This window comes from Silene latifolia, chromosome X (assembly GCF_048544455.1).
Source record: "Silene latifolia isolate original U9 population chromosome X, ASM4854445v1, whole genome shotgun sequence".
In the NCBI taxonomy this organism is placed as follows: Eukaryota; Viridiplantae; Streptophyta; class Magnoliopsida; order Caryophyllales; family Caryophyllaceae; genus Silene; species Silene latifolia.
The window spans coordinates 306,109,765-306,128,307 of NC_133537.1; the positions used below are offsets into that span (position 1 = coordinate 306,109,765).

At 38.1% G+C, this 18,543-nt stretch overlaps 1 long non-coding RNA gene and 1 other non-coding gene across 2 annotated transcripts; one reads left to right on the forward strand and one right to left on the reverse strand.

The window, feature by feature from the left end:
- Nucleotides 1-239: 239 nt before the first annotated feature.
- On the reverse strand, nt 240-4,609 carry LOC141621926 (uncharacterized). The gene is made up of 2 exons (XR_012532783.1): nt 4,428-4,609; nt 240-808 (listed from the first exon to the last, which is right to left on the reverse strand). It is a non-coding gene; the product is annotated as an uncharacterized LOC141621926 (long non-coding RNA).
- A 13,292-nt stretch (nt 4,610-17,901) lies between these two features.
- LOC141624278 (small nucleolar RNA R71) lies at nt 17,902-18,008 on the forward strand. Its single transcript, XR_012534086.1, has one exon. It is a non-coding gene; the product is annotated as a small nucleolar RNA R71 (small nucleolar RNA).
- Nucleotides 18,009-18,543: the final 535 nt, after the last annotated feature.

Sequence of the window (18,543 nt, forward strand, 5' to 3'; positions counted from 1 at the left end):
TGATGGTGATATGAGTGATAAGCAGTGGTTAAAGCGAAGGGAAACAATTTGTCAACATTAAACGCGGGTGATCAGGGTGGTCGAGGAGGGTGATGTTTTATTGCGTACTTACCATTAAAACGCTTTTGTATTATATCCACTCTTGTATTCTTGAGGATTCTATCATTTCTTTCTTAACTAATGAATATTCATTATAAAAAAAAAAGTTCATGCAAATGAATTTGAGTTAAATAGACAACTTTATGATAACAAAATCACAAAAGTAAAACTCAAATGTTTGGTAAGATATGAATTCAATTTGGATGATGACAATAGAGTAATATACTAATTTCCAATTAAACTCTATATAAAATAATTAACCATGAATGCTAAAAAATTATGTCACTTTTTTTCTAAAACTTAGTAAGTTTATCGAATTTAAAGCTATCTTATTTTCTTTTATGCAATATTGACGACGACAATAAGAAAATACAACTATCCATACAAAGGTCCACAATATTGCCCAAGTCTTACCCCAAAAGATTAGAACTCCAAGAGCAATCAGTAATAAGGCTAACCCGATATACTTGATGTTAAATGTGGTTTTGGTAGCTTCGACAGTTTGTTGATGTGGAATAAAAGAACTATTAGTAGTGGAATGAAAAGATGTTGGTGATGACGGGCATGAGTCCGATGATGCATCTTCGGTTGATGCACTCAACATTGTGGAAGAGTTGTCAGTATCAGAAGTACTTGCAGTATCTTCTTGGTTTGAATTATTTTGCTTTCGACGTTTCTTTTTCCGTATTCTTTTGAATTTTAACTTCAACTGAATCAATTCAAAAACAATAACAACATTGGGTTAGTGATTAGGAAAACAATTGTCTAACATGAACTCAGTAGTTACCAAAATAATATAATAAAACTTGCGACATGAAATTGAATGGAACATAAAAAATCTATAATCTATATATTGTAATAATTGTGTAAATATTTTAATAAATTTAAAATTCGGCAAAATTATCATTTATAAGACTTTAACCGATGAACTATGCATGTGTGCTAACTTTGAAAATATTCCACCAGTAAATTCTATCTATATACATCTTCACTCGAAGTAGAATTTTAAAATGACATTCCCATAAGTCACTAATAAGTTAAGACTGTAAAAACTACCTAATCAACAAAGTAAGTGAAAAATAAAGTTGGTTGTGTTTAAATACAATAATTGTTTAGTGAATATACCATGCATAATAAAATATAGATATTATATGAATAAGATCTAATAGTATCATATATTATTGAAGGTAGGCCAAGGTTTAGATATAAGGTTAATATTAATGTATAAATATAGGTCAGATTATATTTGTCAAATACACAATTCAATAATACAATTACTCTTTTTATGAATAATCTCTCCCTTTAAATCTTATCATGGTATCATAGCTTCTTTTTTTAAGACTTTAACATCTAACTTCCTCTTTCTTACCGGTGGACAAATATTCACGTCGTCCACAAGTAGGATTCAAACATACAATAATATTTGTTTAGAATTCAAACAAATAACAAAAGAGGAGAAAAAAAAAACAAAAAAAGAGATAGATAACAAGAATCTGAAGTTAATACTTAATTTCAACAAATCATCAGCCATATATGCCCACGTTGATCATAGACTCATAGTGCATCCTTTTATGATGATATGTCTCCATAGCAAATTGACAAATATGAAGTTCATGATTTAAGGAATGAAAATCATACACATGCCAACCACGGAAGGTTGTGTTATGATGGATGTTGTGGAATTTTATTCGATTGGATGCAAATTAAAACCCAAAACACACGCTCCCTTATTTTATATGAGATTGAACAAAAACATCGAAGTCTTCTACTCTTATCAAGGTGGTTTAAATTGTATGAGGTGTTCTATATACGACCTAAAAGATTTTATGGCGAGTCCTATACGAAATCTAAAAGATCGTGTGCCGAGACCAATATGCAATCTAAAATTTTTTTGACGAGTCTTATACGCAATTGAAATTTGTCTGATGAGTCCTACACCAAACTGAAATTGTCTGGCGAGTCTATACGCAACTAATATTGTCTAACGAAGCTTATACGATATAATATCACTTGAAATAAAAGCCTCTTGCTTATAATAATTAGTGGTGTTCGATTGATCAAGAAATCAAAACTTTCTCAGACATTCATTTCATAAGAATTTAGTTCCGACATAAAACTCACGTGAATTGACAAACCTGCTTGGTAATCAATGTGCAAATTTATCTGCAGGAAAATTGTCAATCACCCATGGAAAACAAGTAAATCAATTTTTGCATTATGTAGGGGCGTTCGAAGGAAATTTAACTCTCTACATTCTGCACAAATATGTTAACCAACTCAATTTTCAATGAAGAACTTGTTCAATTCTCATATTATAATTTGGTAAGTTAAGTAAACAGTTAGTATTTGTTTTGTTGTCCCTTTAATTTTAAGTGAAATACATAACTAAGTTTTTTCTAACTCCCTTATAATATGATAAATAACTCGCAAAGCCTCGTAACCCTTCTCCATCATTTGAACATCACTTATAAATTAATTTCTACATCAAACCAAATAAGATATCGTTTGGTTCAGGCGGGAGTTAAAATAATGTAGTAATTTATTGTTGACATGACTTAATCTCCAATATCCAATTATATAGGTCTTAAAATTATATGAAATTTTATTCCTCCAATGAATTTAGTACCTACATAAGTCAAATTAACCACTTATTTATATTGCTTCATGTTTCATAACTTTGTTTAAAACATTACTGTAAAGTACCTTTATTATTATCTTAAAATGTAGGGTTATTTCATATGAATAATCCAAACTAAGGCTCATCTTCTCATATTAATCTCAACTAGTGTTTAACTGAGAATAATCCTAACTATTGCATCATCTAACTTATACTGAACTCATGGAAGGGAAACCTGAACAACTGGTTTCCCTTGACTATAACCCTAATTAGTCAACTTGAATTTAATCCCCTTCAATCTTCATCCCTTTTATCTCCTCCACCATCAATCACCAAACACCAAAAATCCAAACTCCCACACTACCATACGTCCACCACCAATTTCTTCATCTCCTGTTCCACCCTCCTTGCCGCATCCCCAAATTGAAAAACCCACGTTTAGTATCTATTCAAATCCCCCAGTTTTTCTGGCTTTGAATTTATAGGGTTTTTTTTCAACCATTTGAGTAATTTTTAGGGGTAATTTATTGGGCGTAACATGGTTGCACTCTATCTCCTTCAATGTAGCAGATAATTGTGGAGAGATTCTTACCGAGTATGTGTCCTAAGGTTAAGCCAAGAAGCGTAAAGCTCAACCACCACGAATCCGTCTGATTATTCGACTGTCAAACTCAGCACAAAAAATTCAATTTTGTATTTTTTTTTAAATATCTGTCTTTTTGGGTTTTAATAACACCGACTTTGAGATTTTAGGTACTACCAATATAATATCTGTCCATTTTTGGCTGCACACTGACTTGAAGATGGGCAATTGTGGACAATGAAAATGAATGTACATGCTAGGCAATATTTGAATGAGAAGTTTTTAGCGAATTATGTATGATTAGCCATCTTATTCTTTGAAATTGGAGAGAGAATGAAAAAATGAAGGAGGAAGAAGAAGCGATGAAGAATGAACCAGAAAAATAGAAAAGTGGTAGACCTAAAAATATGACCTGTTGGAAAACCGGTTGTATTAGGTCAACTATGGGATGGATTTAGTGCAAGTTAAATGATGCAATAGTTAGGATTATTCTCAGTTAAACATTAGTTGAGATTAATATAAGAAGAACCTTAGTTTGGATCATTTCCATGAAATAACCCTAAAATGTATCACTACAGTATAACATATGATTTCTAAGTTAAAAGGGACCAACACGCGTAAGTTCATTTTTTTTTTACATTCTTTCATTACTTGATTTCTACATATGCAAAATAAAAATATTTTAAATAATATCAATTAATACTATAATTATGAATTAGGCTGACGACACAGTGCAATATATTTCTAAATCTAGTACAACATAAAAAATGCAATTTTAAAATAGGATGAATAATTCATGTTAGTCATTACCATCTACCAATACATCTACTACATTTTTAATACAAGAAAATTAACATATACGAAAGAGGATAGAAAAAAACGTTTCAACCATCTGTTATACAGTATTATACTTAAAAATTCGTAATTTAAAAAGATTGAATAAATCTAAAATGAGTGAAAATAATTTTTTAAGCTTATAAATGAAATTTATATCAATTGCTAATCATAATGTTTTTTCCCATTTATATTCATTCTTGTCTTATCTTCTTCATGCAATAAAAAAACTGGAGTTCTAAATTTTATGCTCTTCAATATAACATAGAGAAATAGGAAAGTATAAATACATACCATTGCGCAATTAAACTTCATAGCTTTGACAAGCGCAGATAATTTTTTCTGTTTTCTTCTCTTATCATTATTATCTTCTGCATCGGATTTTAAGTGATCCTCTAGCGAAATTTGACGTAAAGATTCTACTTTAGAAGTCTCCATACCAATCTCCATCAAAATTTTTATATTAATGAGACAACAAGATGAGATTCATTCGCATAATTATAGACATTTGTATACAATGGAAGTTTTCTAATATTTTATGTTGCTTTGAATAATCATGTGGCTAACAATATTTTATCACCACAAAAAAGTAGGTTATGTTTGTGAGAACAATAATATACTATGATAAAATTCCAATTATAGAAAAAAAAAGGTAAAGCATTTAGGATAAAAATGAAAATTAAAATGATAAACTAAATAAATATTATATATAATACTTTATTAAAAAAATTATTATGTGAGGGATTTATGAAATCCAAATATAAAAATTGTAAGTTTATTTTATAACACTTTTTATATTCGAACATATTTTTGGTCAACGCTTTATACCTTTGAAGTTTGATCCTATATGAAAGAGAAGGAAAAATGGAAGGGTGGAGTACACCACCCTAAACTAGCAAATTTTGAACCTTATTATTTTTGTCTGAGTTCTGTACCTGGTAAATTTCCCCGTGTTGAGTCAAATTTAGCCGCAGGCTCCACTTCTGGTGGTGCCCTTCCGTCAACTCCCTTAAGTTTCAGCCTTGCGACCATACTCCCCCCGGAACCCAAAAACTTTGATTTCTCATAAGGTGTCGGCGGTATCCTAAAAGTAACATCCACCGATCCCTGGTCGGCATCGTTTATGGTTGAGACTAGGACGGTATCTGATCATCTTCGAGCCCCCAACTTTCGTTCTTGATTAATAAAAACATCCTTGGCAAATGCTTCCGCAGTTGTTCGTCTTTCATAAATTCAAGAATTCCACGTATGACTATGAAATACGAATGCCCCCGACTGTCCCAGTTAATCATTACTCCGATCCCGAAGGCCAACACAATAGGACCGGAATCCTATAATGTTATCTCATGTTAATGTATACAGAGCGTAGGCTTGCTTTGAGCACTCTAATTACTTCAAAGTAACAGCGCCGAAGGCACGACCTGGACAATTAAGGCTAGGAGCGCATCACCGGTAGTAAAGGCAAGACGACAGGTGCACACCGAAAGGCGGACCGGTCGGCCCACCTCAAGGTCCAACTACGAGCTTTTTAACTGCAACAACTTAAATATACGCTATTGTCGCTGGAATTACCACGGCTGCTGGCACCAGACTTGCCTTCCAATGGATCCTCGTTAAGGGATTTAGATTGTACTCATTCCAATTACCAGACTCAAAGAGCCCGGTATTGTTATTTATTGTCACTACCTCCCCATGTCAAGATTGGGTAATTTGCGCGCCTGCTGCCTTCCTTGGATGTGGTAGCCGTTTCTCAGACTCGCTCTCCGGAATCGAACCTTAATTCTCCATCACCCGTCACCACCATGGTAGGCCATTATCCTACCATCGAAAGTTGATAGGGCAGGAATTTGAATGATGCGTCGGCGACGCAAAGGCCGTGCGATCCGTCGAGTTATCATGAATCATCAGAGTAACAGGCAAAGCCCGCATTGACCTTTTATTTAACAAATGCATCCCTTCTAGAAGTCGGGCGATGTTGCACATATTAGCTCTAGAATTACTACGGTTATCTGAGTAGAAGGTACCATCAAACAAACTATAACTGATTTAAAGAGCATTCGCAGTTTCAGAGTCTGAATTAGTTCATACTTACACATGCATGGCATAATCTTTAAGACAAGCATATGACTACTAGCAGGATCAACCAGGTAGCATTCCCCAATTGACAACGGCACACATGAGCCACCCGAGCAAACGAGTGGTCAACAGGCACCGATAGCCGTTCATCTTGAGCAACAACTCTTGAATAGGCGAAAGATTATGTCAAACCCCCGAAAAGCATACCGCATCCCAGAGAACTGCTAGAAGCCATTAGCCATCCCACCACATCTTTTTACGCGGGTAGGAGGACAACGGCCCTAGCAAGAACGGTTCACCCGACACCCCCGAGGGAATATCAAGCGAAACCGAGGGACATTTCGAGCAACAATGCCTTGGCGAGGACATTCCCTCTAACACATTAGGACCGATAAAGATTCGTGGCTGCGGGGGGCCGACCCTTTCAAAACACATGTAGCCGCAAAAAGCGAGGGACATTCCGAGCAACAAGGGACAACCCGGCTCAAGGCCTGTCGGATTCGGCAACCGAGAAACGAAGCATGTAACACCCCCATTTATCCAGGAGCCTTTAGCATGATATTCCGAGATAAATAAGATTGTTACCATCTCAGTTTCCTGAGGTTGTGATTACAAAGGTAACAAATCCAAGTAATTTAATAAAACATAACTTTAAATGGTTTTATTACAATTGTACTGAACATCTAACTTAATATAAATTACAACACTTGCAAACAGAAACGATAAAGTCTACACTGAATGAGCTAGACGCCTAAGTTCCTCCAGGTCTCATGCCCAACCTCCTTCCCAGCTAATCAAGCACCTGTTATTAACTGCTCCCATGACGGAAACAAAAATTAAAGGACACATGGAGACACATAAGTCAACCTATGATCTTCTATTAAATAAACGGAACAACAAGAGAAAAATATAAAGTAACAATGTAGTTCACACGACTCCTCAACGCCACTGTCTCCACAATAATCACAAGTAGTCTGTTGCCAAGGCTCACAACCCAAGCTCAACCACACCATGTGGACTAGCCACCCAAGGTCCAGGCTAACTCCAAACACCGTGCCCTGCCCGTCCTATCAATTCTAAGGTCCACGGCTCTTCTACACCCCGTGCCTGGCCTATCCATTTTAGATACACAGCCGCAGCCATGCCTGACTTATCCAATTCAGAAGCTTTTCACAATATCGTTGCCAATACAGAATTACCAAGCTTACACAATTCACTCATGATAATATATAATTGCCAAGTACTTTAGTAACCACATTGTCAAGCTCCTTTTCATTAAACATATTAATTCACCAATGCCAATACGAAACAGTGACATGCCAGTAAGATATAACAACCAATGAACAGTCAACAATCAACACTCAGGTCACGGTCACGTCATCACACACCACAACACACGGCCAAAATCCAATTACACAATCAATAGCAGTTTCCGTCATAAAGGATTGATATCATGCCATTAACACACAATTAAGTCACATAATTGCACATAAGAAAACCCCGCAGTTAATTGTTGAGTAGCTAGCCTACCTGATTAGCAATACTCCAGATAAAGCAAGCGATCCAATTAATAATGCTTCTCAACGAACCTTCAGCTAATTAAATAATAATAATAATAATTACTAATTATTCTAACTCAAGTAACAATTAAACTAATTATAACAATATGGATTTAATATAGTTAAAACCCGTCTTAAAACAAACCCAATCACCCCATCACCCACGGGTTAAACCTGTCTTAAGACTCAACCAACACTCAAGCACTACACGGTTGAAACCGTGTTTACCAACCCACAACCATATATGGTTGACCCATGTTTCTCACCCACATTCACCACCCCTAACTCACATAACCACGACCACCACCCGTACACAACACCCCTTGGCCAGCCACCGCAACCATCATCACCATCGACACCCCACGAGCTCACACACTCGTGCCCTAATCCCAACGCTCACACCACACTCACAACTCAACACTCGCCCTTACACACATGAGCACCGCCACCTACAACCGCCACAACCTCCACCATATACACCACCGTGAGCTACCACTACCGTGACTCACCCCGTCATGGTGAAGTGTAACCTAACCAGCCACCAAACACTGCTCCCATAGCCAACCTAACTCGCAACAACAACAACACAAACCCGACACACCCTTGCGTAATCTATGACCCAAAAACCACCCAAACCACCACCAATAGCCACCACTGTGGTCTCCCTTGAGCCACGGTGGGACCTCCGACAACAGTACTTGCCAATGTCACGGCCTTTAGACACAAGTACGGGTCAACAACACGACACCACCACCACTTCCACACTCATCCTCATACATACGGTCTCCAACACCAACCACCGCCATGACCACCACCGTATACACTCCCAGACTCACCGTGAAACATTAGCAGCAGCAGCCCCCAACCCAGGTCACGGTCAAGTCGAGACACGGTGGCTTAACCCTTGCACAAACACGGTTCACAACCCTAACCCTAATCAACCTCCACGGTCAAACCACCACCCACGGTTGGTCAATGATGGTCTCGGGTCAAGGTTAAGATGGTCAAGGTCCTAGGTCTCATGTGGTCAACGGTTTATAGTATAAGATGGATTATTTATGAGATGAATTAATTATAAGACGGTTTTAATAAAACATACCTTTTAAATCTTGAGACAAAAAAAGACGAAAGACTCTTTTGCTTTTCTCTCTTCAACTCTCTCTCTAACCCTTTATGTAATTATTGTGCAAAAGTGATTTATGGTTTGGTCTAGTCTTGTATTTATAGTAGGTAAGATGGTATTAGGAAGCTTCTATGAAATCCTCTTTATTAAATTATATTATTATTATTATTATTATTATTATTATTATTATTATTATTATTATTAATATTAATATTAATACTACTATTATTATAAGGGTTTATGGGTTTATGATTATTATATACACCATCACTAAAACTCTTTCCCCTGGATGCCACGAAGGCCCACGTGAGGCACACGTGAGAGACAGGTCTCACACTCTCGTCTTATGTTATTTTATTATTTAATTCTGTCTCACAACATAAACTCATAAAATTACAATTTGATAAATATAATTTATAAAACTCATTTTCATATTTTTACCGTTGACTAACCTTTGATCAAGTATTAAAATACCGGGTATTACAGTCTTTTCCTCTTAAAAGAACTCCGTCCCCGAAGTTCACCACATAACCCAAAACACAACCAAAAGTAAAAATCACAAGACTGAGCACAAGGTCTTTTCCTCCACAAAATGCAGCAACAAAATAGTGGTATTACATTCTTGGTCGGAACTTATTTTTCGGTTACTTGTCGTTAGGAGCACCTAGACCAAAACACAATTTATAACTTCAAAAACAACTCTACAATTAGTAAAGAGGCAAGTAAAGGTCGGATCCCAAGGGACGGGAATTGAGATGAGATTTCTATTGCAACTAGTGGTGTCTAAGGGTGTCACAATTGGGGTTGTCATGGGGTCATAGGGGATTCATGGGAATTGATCATACAAACATATTCTCAAGTTATAAGCAAGCAATTATTGTTGTGATGGATTTAGTTGGTTTATATCTTACAATCCTAGGAAAGTTTGGGTCCCGGAGCCGAATCGATTAGATTGTACAACACCTACAAGTCGACTTAGTATTTCCTACTCAACAACATGCATGGTCTAATGAGACTCGAGTTGGTTTATGTCTTACAAGTCTCATTGAAAAGATAGGTGATGGGTAAAAAATGCAAGGATTCATAGGCTCGCATTTCATCAAACATAACATGTGCATGAGTTGAGATCATAACAAGCAAGCAAATAAACTATGAAAGCATATTAATTTAAGCATGAATCATTCCCCATGTTGGTTTCCCCTAATTACCCATTAACCCTAGCTAAGAAAACTACTCACTCATTATCATGTTGAACATGCTAGCAAGGTTGTCAATCATACCAACAAAGTGAAACATGATGAATAAATGAAAGTGATTAACAATAATTAAAAAGGGATTAAGAGAATTATACCTACTAATGATTCCAATAATAAAGCAAAGAATAAAAGAAGTATTTGATGCTTGATTGGAAGGTTGTCAATCTCCCAATAATAACCCAAATAATCTTCAATTACCCAAAATAAAGGATGAACAAGAGAGAGATTAAGGAAATAAAACTTGTATTCAAACTTGATTAAATGTTGATTACAAGATTAAAGAGAGATTTGATTGATATTAACTACACTAAAGATTGCTAAGAAGAACATGCTCTTCTAATTAGACTAATGGGGTATTTATAGTGGGGATTAGGTGCATGAATTAGGGTTAACTAAGGGCTTAAATGACGATTAAGTCCCTTGTTGAGGAAACGCCGGTCTTTTGGGGAAGACTCCGGTCTCTAGGGAGACTCCGGTCTCTAGAAAAAGATGTGCATCCTTCCTTGAAGCTTGAAGAAGACGAAATGGGTCTGCCTGGGAATCCGGGTGTCTTTAGCACGGGACGGGCGGATTTGGTGGTTTCTGCCCGGGCGTCTTGTGGAGAAGACGGGCGTCTTCTGGAGCTTTTGCCCGGGCGTCCAGAGGGTGAAGACGCACGGGTTGTGTGTGGTGGACGGGCGTCTTCAGGGGAAGATGCACGGATTGCTGGGCAGTCTCGTTTCTTCTTCTTTTCTTCCTTTTTCTTCATAAAATCCTTGGGGATTTCCTCGGGGATGCAAGGATCCTTTCTCATCATTGCTCATCTACTATAGTATGTACAAAGGCTTTCTAATCTTGTCTCTCCTTGATGCTTGGTCATTGAATTCAGTCAATTTAGTCTCATTTTGCCATGAAAATGCAAGGTTTGCACTCCTTTCCTTCCAAGGGATCAAAACCTCAAAGAATATGCAAAACAAAGAACTAAAGACAATAAATGACCCAAATTTGCACTAAAAAGCATGGGAACAAGGTTAATTCGGGGACTAAATATGCTCTAATTATGGTCACATCAAATATCCCCAAACCAAACCTTTGCTCGTCCCGAGTAAAGAGGTGACAAAGACTAGGACCATTATTTAAACTAACCTAATAACATAGCCGATATGAGACAATTAGCGGGTCTCACTCCGCCCCTTCAACTCACAACAAGACAACCATGAGGTAGAATGCCTTCTTGCAAGGCAAGGTGGGTCTTGCCAAAATGGCGACACATCCAAACATTAAGCACACAAAATCAAATAATGGATGCATCTACAAAAGAATAGCCACTTTCCTCAATTAAGTGGCGGAAATTATCTAAAGGGGAAGCAATTCAAGGGTACACACTCCTTCATAGATGCAATTTCTTCAAACTACTAAGCCTAGAAGGATACCAATAAATCACCTCCAAGTTGTGTCAAGCTAGGGTACCTTTGTCCTCAATCGTTAAATGCTTTTGTCAAGAATAGACTCCCTATGGTGTTAGAAACACTGGAGGATCGCGGAATTCCCCCTCTTGCCTAGACAAGAAGAAGGGTCGTCCCCTCTCTACCATGCACAAAAATGGATACGATGGATAAAGGGATCAATAGATATTTGAGTTTCACTTTGGGAGTTTGCTTTTGTTTTTGTTTTCCCCCCCAATTTCTTGTGGCATATAACATTTGAGAACACTTTCTTGCCATTTCTTTTTGATTTTTGGCATTTCAATACTTGACAACTTTCAACTTTTCTTTGTTCTTTTGAACATTTTCAAAGTCACCCCATATGTAGTGAGGGTGCCTTATATTTGAAGCATTAGGAGTCTATTTTTGCTCCTCTTTTCATTTGATGCATTTTTGCAAACTTTCTTTCACTTTTCATTTCATTGAACTCAAATTGATTTCTTTTTGTGCCCATTCCCTTTGATGACAAAAATGTGGTAGAACATGGATGATGGATGCATGGTTTCAAGGGTCACCTTGGAATAAATGGTAGCCAAGGAGTTATCACACCACAAGGTATTCTTGACTAGGCCTTAATCCATGGGTCAAAGGATACTAGCATGACACATCCTAGGGTGTTTTACAAGTATTCTAACAAGCAAAGTCTTAAGAAGAAAAAGCATCTACTAGGGCCTATATACACTTGTCAAGCTTCCCAAGTAGACGGTTTCGCAAAATTTTCTAACATGCAAACTACATGCCATGATGCAACTAATATATAAACATCCTAATGCATATGATTCTACCAACTAATATGACATATAAACTAAATGCAAGTCCTAAGTTCACATTGTTATACCGCATCAATCAAAATAAAGCCACATAGTCATTAACATAAAGAGGAAAAAGGAGATTGGAAAGATCATACCATGCGGTCTTCATGATCCTCATGTCTCGGATGTGGCGTAGTCAATCAATGTGAACAAGGATAGAACAAACACAATATATACAACAATATATACATGACTACACTTACAAAGGAAATGAACTTGTTTTTGGATTTTCAATTTTTCAATTTTTATGGTTTTTCAAAAATTTTCAATTTTTTTGGATTTTTGAATAAAAGTTAAGTTAGAATTCCCCATCCCCACACTAATATGGGCATTGTCCTCAATGGCCAAAATGATGGGAAATTATGCAAACATGATGCATGAATTCTATACTAAATGCAATCTACACTAATCTACACTACATGATGCATGGGTTTTTGTTTATGACGGAGAGCGTAATTTAGATTACCTCCCGTTGCGTATGCATGTACTTCCCCAAACCGAGTTAGACATTATTTCTAATGTCCTAAAGTTGGGGGTAGTTCATGCACACAAGATGCAATGCATGAAACTAAATTTGTCATTTTGGATTTTCAAAAGTGGGAACAATGAAATAAGAACACCTCAATGGGGCTGAGGTGTTAGTCCTCTATGGTGTTAGGACTCTCCAACCATGATCAAGATAAATAAATAAAACAAAGAAAGAAGTAGACAAACCTCAAAAGGGTAGGAGCCTCCAAAGCTTGCTAGTCTTCCACCATATCATCATTATCATCATCTTCCTCAATAGAAGTGGACTCATCACCAATTCCCTCTTCACTTCCTTGCTTACTTCCTTCATCATCCTCTTCTTCTTCATTAGCCTCTTCTTCAATGTTATCATCAACAACCTCATCACCGACAACCTCATCGTCACCCGGAATCTCACCCCAAGATGCACTCGGAAAGAAGACTTCCCTATCCGCCCAACTAGGCAAAGGACATGAAGGATCAAGTAGTCCTTGCCTAGCTAAATGAAGGAGGGGTGGATATTGGGCTAAGTATGCATCTTCCCGATCCTTAAAAGCTTGTTTATGCATCTCTTGCATAAGTAGAGTCATATAGTCTTTGCTTGCTTCAACACCTTCGGGTTTGAACTCTTGATACTTGAAACGATAGGGTGGTGTGACAATGGAGGAGGAGGGCATTTCAATTTCACCCCTTTGTTGACGGATGATGTATTCGGCTTCTTTTGAGAGGGGAAGAAGGTAGTTGGTCCGATGGACACTCAAACGGCATATCTTGGAAGGCAAAGTAAAAGATCTAGCCTCATTGGTGAGCCACCCATATTTGGTGTCAAGAGGGTTATGAGTGACCCACTTGTACTTGTTAATCATAGCATCTATGTCAATGAGATGACCACCTTTTTTCGCCACATACTTGCTATCCTTGTTGAAATTCGGATCAAAGTACTTAGCCAAAAGAGTGACTAGACCTCCATTTACAATAACGGTGGTGCCTTGCTTTCCACAATCAACATTTAGCCATCTTTCCACCAAAAGCCTTAGAGAATTGTAAGGCTTGGTGAATTCCCTTCCACTATTTAAGGCCGACTCAAGAAGAACACAATCGAGCTTGGTAAAGTGGTTGGTGTCTTTTCTTGCAATGATAGTATTCCCGATGACCTTGTGCCACACTCTAATGCCCGGATGGTGGACTAATAGAGCGCGACTAGCATGATAGTTCTCAAATTTCCTCCCGGAAATCGCCTCCCAAAGAGGAGCGGGGTCATACTTGTCGGTATTCTTGAAATAACTAGGTGAATCACTAAGACCCAATACTTTACCCAATTCCTCAAAGGTGATGCGCCTACTCACATTAGCAAGGCGGAACTCGATGTTTTCCCTAGTCTCTACCTTAGTAACTTTCAAAGAACTCAAGAATTCTAAGGTAAGGGAGGGGTATGTCAATTCTCTTGTAGCAAACAATTTGCCCAACCCCATGGCTTCAAAGAAGGCTTTCATTTATTCAAGGACACCCAACTTGTTCAAGGCATCTTCACATATGAACTTGGTGGATAGAAAGGATTTTCTAGCATACTTGGCAAATGTATCCCTATGGGAGTTAGAAATGAAAATTACCTCCGGATAGTTTGGTAATTGAGCAATTTCCGGAGTTGTTGATGTTGTTGCTTCCAAGGGAGGTTGTTGTTGTTGTTGAACTTCCAAGTTTGAACTAGATACCACCATAGCCAATGAGGCTTTCTTTGCTTGAAGACATTTTTGTCTTGTTGAGAGTGCCTTTGCCTTAGGTGCCTTTGTTGCTCCTTTTGTTCTTGCCATTGATGATTTAACCAAGAAAAGAGTGAAAATCTTCAATTTCCAAGTATACCCAAATCGGTTTTAAGATGAAAGGCTTTGCCTTTATAATTTCAAAAATCGACTCAAAGGTTGAAGATTTTTTGTGCTTGGTTTGATTTTTGTTGGAAGAGGAGTGATTAATTGTTGTTTAAAAGGAAGTTTGGATTTGGTTTTGTTGGATTTGGTTGAGGAAATCTTGTTTTGGTGATGGAGAGGATGAGGGTTTAGAGTTTTTGGGGTTTATGGGTAGTGTTTTGAATGAATGAATGAAGAAATGAATGTGGGAGGGGGTATTTAAAATACCCGAAATTTTTGAAATATCAGGGGAAGACGGGCGTCTTTCCTTCGGGACGCTCGGATTCTGCCTGTTTTGGTTTCAGGGATCTCGCCTAAAGACGGACGTCTTTCAGCAAAGACGCTCGGATTTATCAATTGCAGGACGGGCGTCTTCTTCTGAAGACGGGCGGATTCTCAGACAGTGAGATTTCTTGTTTTTCATAGGAAAAAAGACGGGCGTCTTTTCTTCCAGGACGGGCGGATTTCTGAAGACGAGCGTCTTCTCTACCAGGACGCTCGGATTCTTCAACAGTCCCAAAATTTCAAATTCTCAGCTCAGATGGACGGGCGGATTTCGACAAATATGCCCGGGTTGCCTGAAGACGGGCGGATTCCCATGAAGACGCTCGGATTCTCCCTGTTTTACCCGGATTCAGTTCCATCCGTGCACTTGCATATCCCTTGTCATTTTTCATTCTTCAAATCCCGTGTTCTTCATTGTAGGGGCACTACTAAGGCATGAATAGCCTAGGCGATTGCTATCCCCACACTAAGCTAAAGCACTACACATCAATTAAAATCATTAGTCCCTCCCTCACTTCTCTCAAAAATGATAATTATCTTGATCAAAGCATAAAAATCCAAAAATGACAAAAATGTAATGTAAGAATTAAAATGCGAGTTAGGGAGTTAGAAATATTTACAAATGGTGGTTTAGGGAGGACTCCACCAAACTCTCATCCTTAGTGAGATGTCATGGGGGCATGTCCAAGGTGTTGTTGATGTTGCTCAACACCTTGAAGAAGTAATCAAAAGCTTGTTCATTATCATGATAAAGATCTTCAATAGATCTTTGCCCTTGTTGTCGGTCTTTATCGATAGCATTACCAATATAGGGATTGAAAATCCCTTCAAACTCATCGTCCCAAAGACCACAAACTTCATCTACTTGATCACTAAAGATCTCTTGAGTTGATAGAGACAACTCTCCCACTTTCTTGTCTTGGCCAATGAGGCCATCCTCTTCATTGCTTGACTTTGGTGAGCTTTTCAAGCTCTCTTTGTTACAATTCACTTGCTCTTTGAATGGAGCATCATCAATTTTCTTCCATTGGAATTCCGACTTCTTCCTATCATCCTTCCGGCTATAATGATCAACCATAAAGCATGGTTCATGCAAACGGGGAGCTCTCATGGTCTTGTCAAGATTGAAAGTTATGCTCTCATCTCCCACTTCTAGAGTGAGCTCTCCATGCTTCACATTAATCACCGCACCCGCGGTGTGTAAGAAAGGTCTTCCTAGAATGATTGGAATGTTGGAGTCTTCTTCCATGTCAATAATGACAAAGTCCACCGGGATGAAAAATTTCCCAACTCTCACGGGAACATCTTCCCATATCCCTAGTGGTGTCTTCGTCGATCTATCGGCCATTTGGAGTGTGATATTGGTGCATTTAAGCTCTCTCATCCCCAACCTTTTACTCACCGAGTACGGCATAACACTCACACTAGCCCCTAGATCACATAAGGCTTTGTTGGTCGTGGTGTCGCCAATGGTACACGGTATTGAGAAGCTTCCCGGATCTTTGAGTTTCGGAGGTGAACTCCCTTGAAGTATTGCACTACTCACCTTAGTGAAGGCGATAGTCTCAAGCTTCCGGATTGACTTCTTCTTTGTGAGGATGTCTTTCATGTATTTTGCATAGGCCGGCACGTGATTGATTAATTCCGTGAAAGGAATTGAGACTTCCAAATTCTTCACAATTTCCATAAATTTCCCAAGTTGGTCATCAAATTTGGGCTTGGCTTGACGACTTGGAAAAGGAAATCTAATCACAATGGGCTCCTTCTCCTTGACCTTGTCTTCATTTTTCCTTGAAATTTCTTCTTTTGAGGGTTCTCCATCCTTGGAGTTTTGCACAATTTCTTCTTTGTCACTAGCTTCCACAACTTCATCCTCAACTTGCTTCTTCGGTGCTTCATACCTTGTACCACTTCTCAAGTGAATGGCACTAACCGTTTCATGTCTTGGGGGATTACTTTGAGGTGGTAATTACCCCTTTTGTCTTTGTGAGCTTGAAGATGCTAGTTGAGTCAATTGGGTTTCCAACATTTTGGTGTGAGCTAGGATGTTGTTGATGGTGATTTCCTTTGCTTGACTATCCTTTTGCATTTGAGTGAAAAACTCTTGTTGATTCTTTTGCATTTGGAGGACCGCTTTTTGAACATCAAAACCTTGGTCATTTTGTTGATTGTATGGAGTTTGATTTTGGTAACCTTGGTTTTGGTTGTAAAAGGGTCTTTGATTTTGGTTTCTCATGGGAGGTGGGGTGTATGTTGGTTTAGGGTTTTGAACATTTTGGCTTTTGTATGAGAGATTTGGATGGAATTTGATGTTTTCATTGTAATAGTTTGAATAAGGGGTACCACTCTTGTATGCTTGGAAAGCATTCACTTGTTCATTTGTTCCCCTACATTCACTTTGGTCATGTCCCAAAGTTCCACAATTCTCACATATCCCACTTGGGATTGATGAAGATGCCGTCATGGCATTAACATGGTGCTTTGGTGATTTTGAGGCTTCTTCAAGTCTAGCCATAGCCTTTTCAAACTTCAAATTGATGGTATCAATGTGAGCACTAAGTTGAGCACCCAATTGAGTAACGGAGTCCACTTCATGCTTTCCTCCTCTAGTAGCCTTGCGAGGTCTACTATATTGTGAGTTATGGACCGCCATTTCCTCAATTTTGTTCCAAGTTTGATTGTCATCAACTTCGGTGAACATTCCATTTGATCCCATGTTGAGAATGTTCCTTGAATCTTCATATAGACCGTTCCAAAATTGTTGTACCAAGAACCACTCGCTAAGTCCATGGTGAGGACATGAGCGACAAATTCCTTTGAATCGCTCCCAAGCTTCATACAAAGATTCTTCATCCCTTTGCTTAAAGCCCGTAATTTGAGCTCTTAGCATGTTAGTCTTTTCCGGTGGATAGAACTTTTTGTAGAAAGCTAGAGCCAATTTCTTCCAAGAATCAATTCCGAGAGTAGCCTTATCAATTTCAACCATTGTTTCGCGGTGCCAATTAGATAAAAAGGAAATAAGACCCATCGAATTTGGTCTTGAGTTACACCGGTTTGAGAAATTGCATCATAATAATCGCAAAAAGCCTCCATATGAGAATGAGGGTCTTCACTAGGCATCCCCCCAAATTGTCTTCTTTCGACTAATTGGATAAATGCGGATTTGGCAATAAAATTTCCGGTTAGATGTTGTGGTGTGGGAGTACCATTGGGTAGGTTCTCCTCGGTGGGTACGAAATGTGATGAAAACTTAGGCATTGTGGGTTGATTTTGTGTTGGATTTTGTGTTGGGTTCTCATCACCTTCTCTTGCAAAAGGGTTGATGAACTCAATAGTATTTGGTTGAATAACCTCACTAACACCTCTCAAAGTTCTCCTAGCAAGTCTTCTATTGGTTGTCAAAGTCCTTTCAATTTCGTGATCAA